Consider the following 15,155-nt stretch of genomic DNA (forward strand, 5'->3'; position numbering starts at 1 on the left):
ACAGTTGCTTATTGTTCATTGCAGTGTGAATGGAACATATTAGGGTTTTCAGGAGGACATCTGTCACGCTTCAGCAAGAGAAGTGTTTTTCTGTACTATAGAAAATGAGTGCGAGGGACTGAAACAACACAGTCAGTGCAGGGCTGTTGAAACTGATAATATCTATGTGAAAGCTACTGAGTAATAGCTCCAACTTTGACCCTCATTGTTGTGATTAATGCTGATTATTAGTTTGATCATTTGATTTTACAATTTGTTGGAGGTCCAGACATTGTTGTAAGAAAACTGATTTTCTGTTACATGTTGCAGTGTTCTGAACACTACAGAGTACAACAGCTCACAACTGATCAATTGTAAAGCCCTTGTGTTTGTGTGTATAAATGTGTGTGTGTAAAAGAATGACTGATGAACAATTACTGAAATGAGTCACGTTAAAATTTGGCAAACATTGACATGTTACACAGCACTAGTTGTACTTTCAGTCATTAGAATTCCTTTTCTCTCACATTGTGTTCTGTTGTTGCTTTCCCAGGCAGGGACACAACATTTACAGCATGTAACAAAGTAAACACAATGTAAAGATGGAAACTATTTCTCTTCATCTTGGGCCCTGTCAAGCCATCAGACCTATCTGATGTCAAGAGATCAAAGGCGGACTCTGTAAAGAACACAAGGTGATTATACTGATCCTTCACAGTAGAGCCAATGTTTATGGAAAGCCATGAATAGGTTTGTTTTCATATGGAACACCCCTATGACTTACTCACTATGTTGGTACAAACTGTTTTTGCAGCAATAACTGAGCCCATTTCTCTGTGCTATGAGCAACTATATTTTATGTCCTTTTGCTCTGCGTTTGGAGGGATTACGAGCAGAAAAAACTGATCAGTGCAGATTACTAGATTTGGGCAGTTTCCAGCTTAATGTCACTGTGATTATAAGTTTGTGCTGTGCAGCGGTTTATGGGGGTCTTTGGCTCTCTGGCTTCAGCTGACCACACACCATTGGTCTCTGCATGCCTTCTGTAAGGGTTTTCCTGAAGGAGGCAGGTGTCCACTTCACTTGCTGCCTGAACCTCGTGTTTTTTTCACTGTCTGACATTTGTTGGAGTTTATCAGTGACTGGCGGGATATGACTGTTATTGCAAGATGGGCTCCTGGTGGTCAAATCACCCTCCTAGGCCTTGCCAGATATGGGACCAATGCAGTCTTGGTGCCAGATCCTGAGGGTTAAACAGACTTGAAGCAGGTGTCACGTGTAAGGCAGGTAAGGGGGAGTCACGAATTCTTCTATGACTTCCAATTGTAGCTCGTCCCTTGGAACCTTAACCTCAATGCAGTGTGGAGGTGTCCTGGGTGTCCATTGCAGGCCTCCTTGTACCTGACCGTTGTCCCTTCCCCTTCCTCCCGATGGAAACCCGACGGGTTTAGAATTGGAAGCGTTCACTGTTCCATTTTAAGTTTCAAAACTAATTCAATTGGTGAGGAAACTTGATTTCACTGACCATTATTGGTGTTATGGAGGTATTTTTCTCCATTTTAAAAAAGAAAAGTGCAATAATAATGCTATCCTTTTGAGCTATTTCCTCACCTGATATATTTAGCTAAAAATAAACTGTCACTGTTCCTCCCATTTTTATCTATCAAGAAAGATAGCAGAGGCTGCTGGCTTGTGTCTGACTGTGTGTGCTCATGAAGCTGTTGCAGTACGTTTCATTCTTCGATGTGTGTATATACACTTACATCATGTAGGTAAATTAACCAGGACAATGGAACAAATTGTGAACTTTGAGTGAAAAATTGCTGTACTGAGAACATTTCAGTGTTTGTGTGACTGTGACGTGTCGCTGTGCGCATTACGAAAACTGCGTGTTTAAATGTGACAGTCGCAGATTCAAATACAGATGGGACTGAGTGGTTAGACACCAGTCATCATCGGTCGAGCTGAAATGGGCCATTCCATCCATCAGAAGATTGTTCAATGCATCACTAGTTTTAAAAGACGTTATATGTAGGATGATTTATGGTGATTATGCTTGAGTTATTTCAAGCAACAAGTCAGAATTCACTGATGCTATCCATGTTGGGTAATCTTTAGCAGTAACATGTTTTGTTGGACCACGCTGGGATAATCTTCTAGGGTCCTGCTGCTTAAGGATGTCTAACTTGGCTGCTCAAATCTAAGAGAAAGAGCCTGTATGAGTGAAGATTGCTTAATTCAGTCACATACACACTTGTTAACAGTAGTTTAACACAAGAGTCAGTCACACTCAGACATGGTTTCCTTTGTATCTGCAGTGCTGTTGACATGCCGAACTTGGCAGAACAGAAGTGGCATTGAACAGAGACGTAGGAGGAATTTTTACGCCTGGAGTCCCACACTACACAGCAGTAGCTGGTAGTAGCCAGACGGCCACTCTGCCTCCTCCTCCTCTCCAAATACCAACTGCCTCCTTCACTTTCCTACTTGCATTTTGCCTTGATTTCTTTTCCTCCATCTATTGTTCTCTTCTTGCACTCTTACATGCTTTGGCAGTCTCTCAATCTTTCTCCCACTCCCTCTCTCTCTGTCTCGGCATTGACAGAAGCCTCTGAGTTGTTTACTACGTCCACTGACACCTCCCTTTCTCTTCAGCTTTCTGACCAGAAAAACTGTGAGCTTTTGTCTCTGTTGCCATTATCAGCTTCCCTCTCCCTCCCTCTGCACCAGAGGCCAGATGTGAAGAAGGGATAGTGGTGAGTTTGTATTGAGCAAGTGTAAAATTAGGCAGCAGGCCCAGCTGGCTGAACCAGGGGGCACACAGAGCCAGCAGTTTAAGTTGAGTTCTGCTGCTGTGGAGGAGGCTCAGCTCTTTGCTACAGTGACACCAGTGTGTGTGTGTGTGTGTGTGTGTGTGTGAGAGAGAGAGATTTGTTATGCACTGTTTCTCAGTGAGAGCCTTTCAGAGACCAACCTGAGTACTTTAAAATGAACCAGTGCAAGACCCCCACAGTGACCTCTTAAGAGTTCTTCAATGTGGATCCAGCATTTAGACCACAGTTGGTGGACTAAAACAGTTCAATCCTTTGCTGGTATGTCAAGTAGAAAGATTAAAAGTGTCAGTGATACAGAAGTGGCAAGCTAGGCTGTCATTGTGGTGGCGGTGCTGTGCAGGTTTCTCTTTCTCCACCCAGCCCATCCCAGTCCTGCCTCCCAACAAGCGCCCCTCCGCCCCCCGGCCTGTGTCCATATTAGGGCAAAACTCAGCCAACCTCCCCTGAAGCTGAGCTCAACCCCCCCAACACACCGTGCTGTCACATTCGCTCCAGCAAAGCGAGCCTGAGGGAGACGCAGCTCCTCTAACCCAATTTGAAGGCCTGTTTTCCTGGCCAGTCAAAACAGCAGAGGGGTTTTAAAAATGGACACAGAACGCCAAGGCCAGTTTTGTTGTTTCTGTGTGAGGGCAGCCTGTGGTGTTTGATTGGCTTTCTCATATGCCTAATGAAATAATTTTTTGTACATTCTTGGTTTAGTGGTCTTTATTTTAATGAAATCTATAACCCATCTTTGATAAATAGGTGCCTCTCGCTATTCTGTTAGTCTTAGCATTAATAGTTTTTTATGATAGTTGTTGTAATAGTTGGTAATGCATTTTCTGAAGGAAACAGGATGCTTGTGCTGGTGTGATGGGAATGCTCTGATTCTGCCAGGCCAAAGGTCACAACTTGGGGATTTTGTTTTGGTGCCTGTATACACCTGATGTTCACGGAGAAGTTGTGCTGACCTTAATGGACAGGAACTTTTGGGCGTGAACTATCATCAAGAAGAACAGGAAACAAAGAAAAAACAGAAGCAGTCCATGGAGTTTGTCGTCACTGGTCCTGCAAAGGAGTTTTGAATAACACTGCTAGCGAGACTCCATTTAAACAACTGGTTTATGCTTGCCTGTCATTTTCCTAGAGAATCCCAAACACAAGATATTTTAGTCAGTGGTGTTGATTTTGGTTTCGTTCAGTTTATACAAAGTCCCTTTTTAAGAGGAAATGGTTTGATTTAACAGACACACGAATCAGTGGGTTAGCACACAGACAGGTTAAACATGAAACAGTCTTTCTTACTTCACAGCCGACAGTTTCATAACACATGAACACTCAAATCGTCTATTTGGGATATGAATACATAGGTCAGGATAATATTGTAGTGTCAAAGTAAGGCATATATAATTTCTCTTCATTTATTTCAAAGAAGGGGGGAAAAAAAGAGAAAAACAAGGTAGTTGAAGTTAATGAACTAGGACACAGGACTGTAAAATGTACAATACTCTGTGTCACTGCAAGCACATTGAGGTGCTCTTGTGTAAGGGTGAAGCCTCTAATTAGATTATGTTAAGCTACTAATCTGTAATTATGAGTTTTTGTAAAGTGTACTCCATGCCAAAGAGTTCTTAACAAATGCATATTTCCTCATACTCCTGCTAAAGCAAAGAAGAATAAGCTAACTGAATGCAGAGAGCGTTCATCTAGCATCTGATTTATTATTTTATCATTTTTGTATTTATTATTTATTTTCAAACCTCATCTTGAGAAAAGTGCAGTAGAAACTTAAATCTTTGTTCATTCGTTTGAAACCTTATCGAATAGACGTAAGTCCATAGAGATGGACTGGTGACAAGTTTGAAATTTGATGCTAGCAGCATTCTGGAAGATACTATAATCATCAGATTAGGATGGTCAAAACAAATTAATATTTTGATACTAAAGTTAAGTATCTAATTATTTTCATTTTTACAACAGCATTATTACCAAATTCACTGACTTTTCCGCCTCTGCTAACAGACTGTTGTCATTATGTTCCTGGTTCGATGTTTCAATCGCTTGACTGTTTGAATTGTACACACCAAGACTTGCATGAAGAAATGGTGTCGTCGATCAAATGCACTCAATGTGCTATCAGCTGAACCAGATTCCACAAACTGAAGAGCAGGTTCAGCAGGCTGGTTTTTTCTGTGCCTCTACAAAATGTGACTGCATTTGGTGTTGGAGCGTTAGGGACAGCACAACCTGAAATCATTCATATATAGATTAAACTAGACTTATACTCTGAAAGTCAGTTTCGCTTCATCAGCTTTGGTTTAAAGGGGAACTCTGGTATTTTTAAACCTAGACCTTATTTCTGGCATGAAATGCGTTTATCTACTCACGAGAACAGTTTGGCGAAAGTCTGCGTCCATCTGAAGCTATTTAAATAACTCGCGATCGGCGTATATCCACATAACGGAGTGAACGGGGCAGGGACGATGCAGCCTCTAAATAAGGCATTATCTGTCTTTATTTCACCAATACTTGAATGAATGAACCAATCGTGTACTATAGCTCTGTTAGCTCGTTGGTGCTGTTATGTGGCTACTTGCGGCTATAGGAGAGCTAACGGAGGGATTTCTACACAGGCACTCTACTGGGACCACTTCATCCACACGCCCCCCTGGAGCACAGTTTATTTACGCCGACTTTCACCAAACTGTTCTCGGAGAGTAGATAAACGTATTTCATGCCAGAAATAAGGTCTAGGTTTAAAAATACCAGAGTTCCCCTTTAAGGTACCCACACCCCACAAATTCACTGACAGACTCCCAAGCTTGTGGCATTGTGTCCTCTTCCTCAGCCTGATTCTCCAGCCTCTCCTCTGAGGCTGCATCACTTCATCTTCTGCTCACCAGCAGAGAGGACAATGCCTGCTGATCTCAAGTCACTCTCCAGAACCTTCGTGATCGCCGCAGCCTGCCAGCACCCATCTATCTTTCTCCTACTTTCATGTAGCAGCTATCTAAAGCCTGCATGAGAATCCCTCTTCAGAAGTGACATGTTGAGCCTGCAGCTTGGAGTTCCCCAAAAAGAGATGACACAAATTTAGTGAAGGTGCTAACTTTGCAGGAAGAAAGAGGTTCCCTCTCACAAAGTAGTCCAGGAGGTTTGAGCAACAAAGACTTTCTTTCTTATAAGTTGATTATCTGATCATTTTTATTGTTTATTTATTGTATTGATATTGACAATGTTAAAAATGTCGGATCTTGCATGCAAAATGATACTCCTCCAGTTAACCTGGCACCTTTAAACACAAATCGCACACAAATGGTTGAATTGGCTCTTTTAACCAAAACTGGTCACAGGAAAGAGATTTTAAAATCCCACTCGACTTATGATTAGTTTGGTGCGTTGCACCACGTATGCTGAGGCTTTCACGTTCAACACTGGGAAGGCAACAAATCCTTAGACAACAGATGGTCACGGCTGCCATTTTGTGACCTCATTGCTCACATAAAAACAGCCTCCGTTTTCTGTGGTTTTTCTTTATCCTCTCCGATTCACACACAGAACACAAAAGTCATAAGTTACCTACCTACACTTGTACACCTACACTTATAGCTTATTGTCTTTTAGTGTTGTAGTTGCTTCTCTATTTTTTTAGCATAGCAGACTATAGTGTTTATTAAAGTCGAAGTGAGTGATAGTTTAATGAATTCAGTTGAATTATTGTGTTTCGTGATAATTTTTTATGATTGGTTATTATTCCTTGGTTTCATTTGGTGCCCTGTAATTAATGATCTTCCTTAACTTAACTCAACCTCTGCCGACATTGCAGAAATATCGGCAAAGAGGAACTATGGTGTTTACAGAAATAGCAATAGTGAAGTGATTGTGCAGTAACCGACAGGAAGCTGCGCTCTACCTGTATGAGAGCAAAGGAACTTACCACAGTTCCCACACATTTCAGCACTCCTTCAACAAGATGGGGTTGGTAGAGTAGTTGAGCATACGTTCGCACATTTTCCTGTTTCATCAACAAAGAAATGAAAGTTTTTTTGTTTTTTTTTTGTTGACCATTATGTGCATTAGTGTTAAAGCAGTATTTAGGGCTGGAGACAGGTGCAAGTTTGAATAAAATGAAAGCATTTGCTGTTTGAAAATGATTGTAAAGGCAATTTAGGTACTTGCCATCACACAAATATTTCACAGTATAACCACTCATCAAGTCATAAGCTGTTGTCGAGCAGATTGGAACAAAGATACTCCAGACACACACACACACACATACATTTGTTTACTTATGGAAAGGTTGCTGCGTTCCAGCTCATTGAACCCTCCTAAATGGTTAACTCCTGTGTGAACCGTTAAAGGGTGTCAGCAGCAGAAGGCAGATTGTCCTGAACCAGATATGTTCCTCCCCCCTCCTCAGTCACCTTCACTCATCTTCTCTCTCTCCATCATTTTAAGGCTGCTGAAGGGACTTTTTCTTGCCATCAAAGACATTTGCACTCTTATTCACAACATGCTTTGTCCATCTCCTTGCTGGACAATATGAGCCAAAGATCATCTCACCTGGGACTTGTGCTTACTCTTTACTCACATACACAGTTGCACGCCAACTGTTGTTGCATGACCAGGAGTCATTCTGGAAATGTGCATTTTCAAGTGATGGACATGATGCTCATTCATGTAGATAATTGATTTATGATTCAGTCCCGCGGACATCAACAGCTGTCTCACCAATCGCAGTATGTGCCTGGGAGTCCCATTTCCAGTTTTATGGAGAAACAAAAGACAAAAACAATCAGGAGTTTTCCGAGTGGTGAGCAAAAGTGACATCGACGAGGTTACGCTTTCCCTGCAGCTGCCTGCATTCGCGGTAGTCATTGTAAATTCTGGATTAAGGCAAATTTTGATTGTTCAATCTTAAATGGAGCATTAGGAAAACAATGAGATTTGGCTGAAAGTGGGTCACAGCCTGTTTGTCCCTCAGGACAAGTGAATGATTTGACTTAAATGGAAATGAGAGTTCTCAGTAGGCATTCTCTTCTTTTTAAAACTCAAAAACTGTTATGTAGGCTTTCTTTTCTGACAAATTGCAATATTTTCCAAACTGGTGTGAGAGCTTTGTGTATTTTCTTAGAAGATAAAATAATTCCTTTGTCTTTTTCTAAATGCTTTTCCTTGATCTCGAACACAGACGTCATGAGGTTAAGGAAAGATGGTTGGCGCGATTCGTAACGACTTGCTGACATTCTCGCTTTATCTAAAATCAGAAAAAGTTGTAAGCCATCCCTCATTGACTGATATTTTTCTTCCAAAGAGTCATACTTTCTTTTAATCTTTCAAAGTGGTCTGGAGCAGTGGTTCTTCTTTACTGAAGGTCTTTCAAAGTTTTTCTTAAGATGTTGACTGCTTTTTTGCTCATTTTCAGTCCACCAGTCACCATTCAGAGATCGTCAAGGAGACCGTGTCTTTTTTTTTTTTTTGATAACCAACTGACCAAAAACAATTTTGAATAGTGTCTTTAGGCACTTTGTTACTAGCAACCTGTCACGGAGACATGGAGTCTGTTCCCATTCCTTTAGTTACATCTATGACAAATGCCAAATATAATACAGTTTAACAGACATGAAATAGTATTTTGCTTTAACAAAGTGATTCCCAAAGAGCTGCTTGTTGAAATGTTGGTATATGTCCGCATGATGCGCGATATGTCATTTTAAAGCTAAAGGAAACTGGACAAGTGAAAGAAAACAGAAGTGGCAGGCCTAAAAAAAACTATTTACAGAAGATGAACAGTATTTGGAAGTGATGTCTGTAAGAAATATAGAAACAAATCCAGCAAAGAGCTGACACGACAAGTCCTGAGAGATGCAGGACCTTCAGTTAATCCATCTCCTGTTGAATAAAACCTCATCAGAAATGGTCTCCATAGAAAGGTTGCTGTCGGAATAGAAACGGAATAAAATGCAGCCAACATCCAAAGAGGAACTTTGGAATGTCCTTGACTCTGTTATTTTTGCCCTAATATACTTTTATTTCTGTTTATGTTTGCATATTTCAATGTATGGCTGCACCCATTTCCTGTTTTCCTAGCTAGCAGTCCTAAACTTGAGACTCGTATCAGACTAACTTGCTTTAATGCGAAGATTTACTGATTTAGTGTGCTCAGTGCTTTCAGGTTATTGTAGGGCACACTGTGAAAACACAGCTGATTGTAGAGCCAGATAAAGAGGACTTGAGTGTTTGCTGTTATGGTCCATTTAACCAAGTGAACTGTGGGATATTGAGTCTTTTGTTTTCTTGTTTAAACTTTGGCTGGAGAATGTTGAAGCTGTACATTCACCGGACTCCGTCACATCCATGTATTTATTCTTTATTGACAAAGCTGAAAGAAGAAATGTATACATTTCTAATTGTTCTCAGATTAGTCCGAGTGAAACAGTGTCTGCATAAAGCCTTCTCAGTTTGGCTCACCTTAGTTTGCTCCACTGTGCTTAGTCACAGTTATTCCCTTCAGCACTATTGATGCACTGATCCAATAATGGTGCTTTCTGTCTTTAGACTGTATTTGATGCACTTCTCATTTCCCTGAGAAATGACTTCACACTGACTTCACACCCCTGCACGCTGTCACTCTCTACCGAGTACGTTTATCAGCCTCTTTGTCAGGTGTTCAACCAAAAGTGACATCAGCTTTCATTTCACCCTCCTTCCTTTTTCTCAACAGCACACCATGACAACACAAACGTATGTGTTTTGCCTTCAGGGATTTTCACTCTTTCCTACTTGTGTGCTTCCCCATAGTTTTAACAGATGTTTCTTCTGTCTCTATGGAAACAGAAAGATGATAGACATTACCTTGCAGGTAGATGTGTGGCTGCTCATACAATCAATTCTTAAAGTCTCCAGGACAGTGTGTTTTATTTCATTGGGGTAGGTATGAAGGTAAGTATCTTTTGTAAATTCGAGATCTATTCTCCTTGGTCTTGCACTTTGAATCATATTTACCTCTCAAATTAGTGGTCATTATTTGGAAATGGAGCTAACTTAAAAGTCAAAGGATCACACAGAATAGTTTTCAACCTCTCGCTCCCTTTAAATGGTAATGGACTTGTACTTGTATAGCGCTTTTCTAGTCTAACTGACCACTCAAAGTGCTTTAGAGGGGTAGAACTCGTATATAAAAATGGGTTTAAAAGTCCTTTATCAGAAACCAATGTCAATATTTTTGATTATAAACTCAAAAGAGTTGAGAGTTGCCTAAAATCCCTCACTGCTCACTTTATAGTGAACTAGAAAAGAAGGGCAGTCCCTTTTTCTTCATGGCGTGAACATCCAGTTAAAAGTGGGGCCTAATGCATGTCCTGATGACCTCAGAGTGAAAGTTGTTAATGCTACGTTTGCTATCTCACTACGAAAATGGGAGAAACTATCAAGGAAAGCCTTCATAAGATGAAAATAACAAACCCAAACCATCTGAAAAGTGATCGGTGGAGGTATTTTGGATGTAATACCATAAATGGCATTGTATACGAATAAAGGCCATTTGTTGATTTTGTACAAAAGCAGCTGTTTTATTCTACAACAACAAATCTGTGGGCTCAGTCATTAGCTTTCCACCAACCCAAGTGAGGCAGCAGAGGCAGTGCATACACCCGAGTTGCTATCAGGTACAGTCGGCCACAGCGGGTCCCTCTGCCAGAGATAAGATGATAAGATTTCTATGCAAAAATATGCAACCCGTCTGTGTTGTTTCACGAGCCGCGTTTCAGGAGCTTATGATGGAACCACACAGTTATGTGTTGTGTGCTGAGGAGCTGAGAGGAGGCCTCAGCTGTTCAAGCTGCAGGAAGCATCAGCAGTGCACTGGATAAACTTAACATTACCCACGAACGCTTTGTTGCTGATACCATGGACTATTTGAGTTCAGAACAGTGTGTGTGTGAAACACTCCAGTGTCTTACTGCAAGGTGGATGAGAGAGAGGACCTAAACCTAAACCCCTACATTTTCTTTCACTGAAAATCTTTTGCATTTTGGTTAGAATCTAAGATTCTAAATATTTTATATTGTATATTAGTTTAATACACAAAGAGATGAAGGAGGATATTTCAGAGTAAATGAGTTTGATTCCAATATGATTTTATCATGTAAAAGAAAGAAGTGATATGTGATTCTTTGATTTAGTGCGTATTTTTTCCTTTTCCAAATTAAGCATACGCATTTTTACACTGTAAAAGTCGCAAAATAAAAGATAAAATAATGAAGTAAAAGGAGTTTTTATGGAGGGTAAATCAGCATTACTATAGTTATGTTGTGTAATAACTTCAGCCTAATGGCTCTGTATCACTGTGTTCATTATATCTTTCGGGTCATTGGAAAATTCCTTTCTCGCTCTCGATTGATGTTTCCTGAAAAACATGTTTATTTTTTAGGCGTCCGCACGCGTCTGCCTCTGCTCAGTCTGGCTCCACCACCTGCCGGGATGATTGACAGATTTACTGACACAGTACTGAACCGAGTGGCTCTTCTGACTGCTCGGCTGATCGTGCTATTGTTTCACCCAAAGCATCGCATACCGGGGAAACTACCTGGCTTAAGTGACGAAACTTCCTGGCTTAAGTATAGACGGATGGATTGTGAACTGGTTGGCCAACTATTTCTTTTTCTTTTAGATCTGAAACTATGTGTGCTGGTTGATTCTTGTAAATCAGCTGGTTGATTGTGGTTAACATATTCAGCTTCAGGGAGCTGTTGACTTGGCAGCTTCGTGCCACCTATCTGATAGGAGAAACAAGGGAAATCTTTCTCTGAGCAGAAGCAGAGAAAGAAAAAGAGAGTGAGAAAGCGGAGAAGAGTAGAAGCTTAAAGAAGAAAAAAAAAGGGTTGGATAAGTGTCTGCTCTCATCAGCGCACGGTCTGTGCTGTCCACATGGTGTTTTGGCAAATGTTGGGAGCTCCAGAGAGGACACATGGTGTCACACACCATGGTGTGTGTGTGTGTGTGTGTGTGTATCTGTGCGTGTGTGTATCCCTGGATATAGCGTGATGTTTTAGTGAAAGCCATTCATGTGTCACACCATAGGGAGCCACCACACACTATGTCCATATAAGGAGAGTATTAAGTGTCTCTTTGGACAGTTAATCCATCCATCCATCCATCCACAGCATAACTCTTCTTTTACCTGCACATTGTTGCTGTGCAGGCTCCACAGAGGATGGATGACACAAATGATGATCAGGTCAATATTCAGTGAAAACATCAAAGTACAGAAAGGTGTGTGTGTGTGTGTGTGTGTGTGTGTGTGTGTGTGTGTGTGTGTGTGTGTGTGTGTGTGTGTGTGTGTGTGTGTGTGTGTGTGTGTGTGTGTGTGTGTGTGTGTGTGTGTGTGTGTGTGTGTGTGTGTGTGTGTGTGTGTGTGTGTGTGTGTGTGTGTGTGTGTGTGTGTGTGTGTGTGTGTGTGTGTGTGTGTGTGTGTGTGTGTGTGTGTGTGTGTGTGTGTGTGTGTGTGTGTGTGTGTGTGTGTGTGTGTGTGTGTGTGTGTGTGTGTGTGTGTGTGTGTGTGTGTGTGTGTGTGTGTGTGTGTGTGTGTGTGTGTGTGTGTGTGTGTGTGTGTGTGTGTGTGTGTGTGTGTGTGTGTGTGTGTGTGTCTCACAACTGATTCACAGAAAATTTAGTTGAAACTTTCTGTCATGTTTAAGCATAGTTTATGGCTGCAATATCTGACATATGAGCATTTTTTTCCTGTAAATCCTGTAAATGCAAAATAAAAACAATATTATATTACTAATTATTATGTGTGACTTTGGTTGTGAATGTTTGAGTGGGGTACACTGAAAAGGTCCACGTTAGGGACAACATGTGCTGGTGTGTTTGGCTTCTTGCTCGTGAGAATGTTTAGCATCTGGTTGTCATGTTCATTCACAGTTTTATCTCTTCTATACACCTTATTTAAAAGACTTGTGTATCCTTGTGGTTAGAAAAACTCAACCAGTGTGTGCGGAAGTTCCTCAAATCTGCAAATACCAGCAGGGGGCGACACCTCTGTTTGCATTAACTGTACAGAAATCTGTACACCACCACCACCACACACACTTGTTATCTGAGCTCAGTAAATATTATCCTGATGAGGTTATGGTCTCTTTTACTGGTTTCATGACATCTTTAATACAGTGTGACGATCGTTCTGGAGTTGCACTGACAGTTATTTAGACAAGGTGGGGCAACAATATAGACGTGCATATTTTTTGTTGCTCCATCTTTGCTGCATCCATCTTTTAATAGCGTCTATGCACTGTGAGTGCGTGTGTACGTTTCCCGGCTGCTTTGTCAAAATCACGAGTTTGAGCACATTCAAAACAACACAGAACTTGCCAGCTGTGTTGCAGAACACCAGATAATTGCACACGCTGCACCAGTGGCGTGATGATCCAGTCAGCACGCTGTTGCTTGCCGGTGTTCTTTTTTTATTTATCCTCTTTTTTTTGCAGTTTGGTAATGTCCCTTTTTCCGTGATCAGTTTACATTTAGGTAGAACAAAATGACAGTCCCAGAATGTGCTACAAAGCATTGAAATGCCAGTACTGGCCTACTGTACAGCTGCATGTGAATCCAAAAGTTACATTCCTTTTGCGGCACAAAGCAGGTTTTTTCTTGGGTTTTTTTCTGTGTCAATAATGTCCTTGAAACAGAAACACAATTTTGATAATTCATCTCGACTGAATTAGTACGATAATTCTTCCCACATGTATGAATGACAGTACTGATTTATGAGTGTTTGCTCATGCCTGTGATCCTGCACTCAAAGATTTGCTGCCATCAAACAACTGGTCAGACTAAAATAAGCCGCAGGACACGAGGCAATAAAATAAAAACATTTCAGGCCACAACACAGTGACCATTATAATGTTGTTACCTATCCAGAGCAGCTTTACTGCTTCTACTTTTTTCCTACCAGGCTGGCCTCTCCATAATTTAGATTTACTTTGCTATTGACCAGTCTCATCGGGCACTAAAGCAAAGAGAATATTTGTCTAGACTACAGCACAGGGGACAAGTGCATGAGGATCATCTGCCATGCTGATGGTTTCCTGCTGAAGAACCCCTCTCATATTTTGGCTGATGCTAACTCTACACATCCAGTTTGTTTAGTTGCAAATGAGCAGGTCTTTATGTTTAAATAGAGTAAATATTTAGGAACTAAAACCTAATGGATTGCTTCAGTTACTGACATGAAGTTGAGAGAGCAACCCTTACAAAATGAGACGGAGTAGGTGGAATGCTTTGACTTTCGTTGTTTTCTCTCATCAGTGTTAACAAAATTGGAACGACGGACTTTGGACAATAATCACGTTATTTCTTCCACTGGATCATAAATGTCACACTGGATCTGCATGACCCCAACAGAATATGACACTGCCATCCATTTATTTATTTTCTGCTCTCACCCTGGGGGACTTGCAGCACAGTGCATCTTAGTGACCATTAGCAGCCGCAACGTGTCACAGGATATTTAATACTCCAGTAAACATGCAGCAGACAGAGGCCTCATCAGCTTTCTTTGGATATGACAGACAAGGGTGTAGATTCCCCTGCTGAATAATTCAGTATTTGTTCACTGAATGCTTTTGTATTAGAAAAGAGGAAGTTGGTTAATTAGAAAGTTGATATTCCACCTGTCCAACTCAGATAGATGACACGCACATGGAGGCAGACTGGAAAACCAGGGCAGGCTCACATTTAAGGATCTGTCGAAGCGACTCTTCTGTCTTATTTATTTTCCATTTGGTCAAGATTGATTTTTTTTAAAAATCATTCTTTTTTTTTTTTTTGGTCTTGTTTCAGAGACGACAGGAGAGCGGATGATATAGACAGCAACCTGAGTCCTCCATCAGAGACGGTACGTCTGTCACACGCACATCCTCACAAACATCACATATGAATAAATAAAAAGTTAAGCAAGCTAGTACAGCTATGTTTGAGCTAGACCGCATTCTAAGCTGCTGCTAAGGCACATCAGCCCATTAACAAGGCTGTGGTTTAGGTCATTATCGCTGGGATTAGTCTGCTCTTGTTATATTAAGCCCAGAATCTTTCTCCCTGAAAAGCGCTGAAGTGTTCATCCTGGAGGCTATTTGAAGAGAATTACTGTACTTTCAGGTGAAACTGGACGAAGGGTTTCCAGACTTTCAATATGGGGTTCCTAAAAGATACCTGCATCACACTGTGGAGGTTCAGTAGAATTCTGCAACTAACAAGTGTCATGCTCAGTGAGGCAAGTGGAAATGAATTGAGGTGCTAAACTGGTTCCGAAACCAGTGTTAAGATCTGCTAAGTTATCTGCTTCAATTTTGTCAGTTAGACACC

At 41.1% G+C, this 15,155-nt stretch overlaps 1 protein-coding gene across 3 annotated transcripts in view; it reads left to right on the forward strand.

The window, feature by feature from the left end:
• Positions 1 to 15,155, forward strand: part of fam49a (family with sequence similarity 49 member A) — a 30,831-nt gene that overhangs the window by 4,565 nt on the left and 11,111 nt on the right. For all 3 annotated transcript variants that reach the window (XM_072362477.1, XM_072362478.1, XM_072362479.1), the window contains exon 2: positions 14,634 to 14,688. The gene's annotated coding sequence lies outside the window, so the exon portion shown is untranslated. The remainder of the gene's footprint in view (positions 1 to 14,633; positions 14,689 to 15,155) is intronic.

Source organism: Leuresthes tenuis, unplaced genomic scaffold (assembly GCF_036924035.1).
Source record: "Leuresthes tenuis unplaced genomic scaffold, fLeuTen1.0.hap1 SCAF_13, whole genome shotgun sequence".
Taxonomy (NCBI): Eukaryota; Metazoa; Chordata; class Actinopteri; order Atheriniformes; family Atherinopsidae; genus Leuresthes; species Leuresthes tenuis.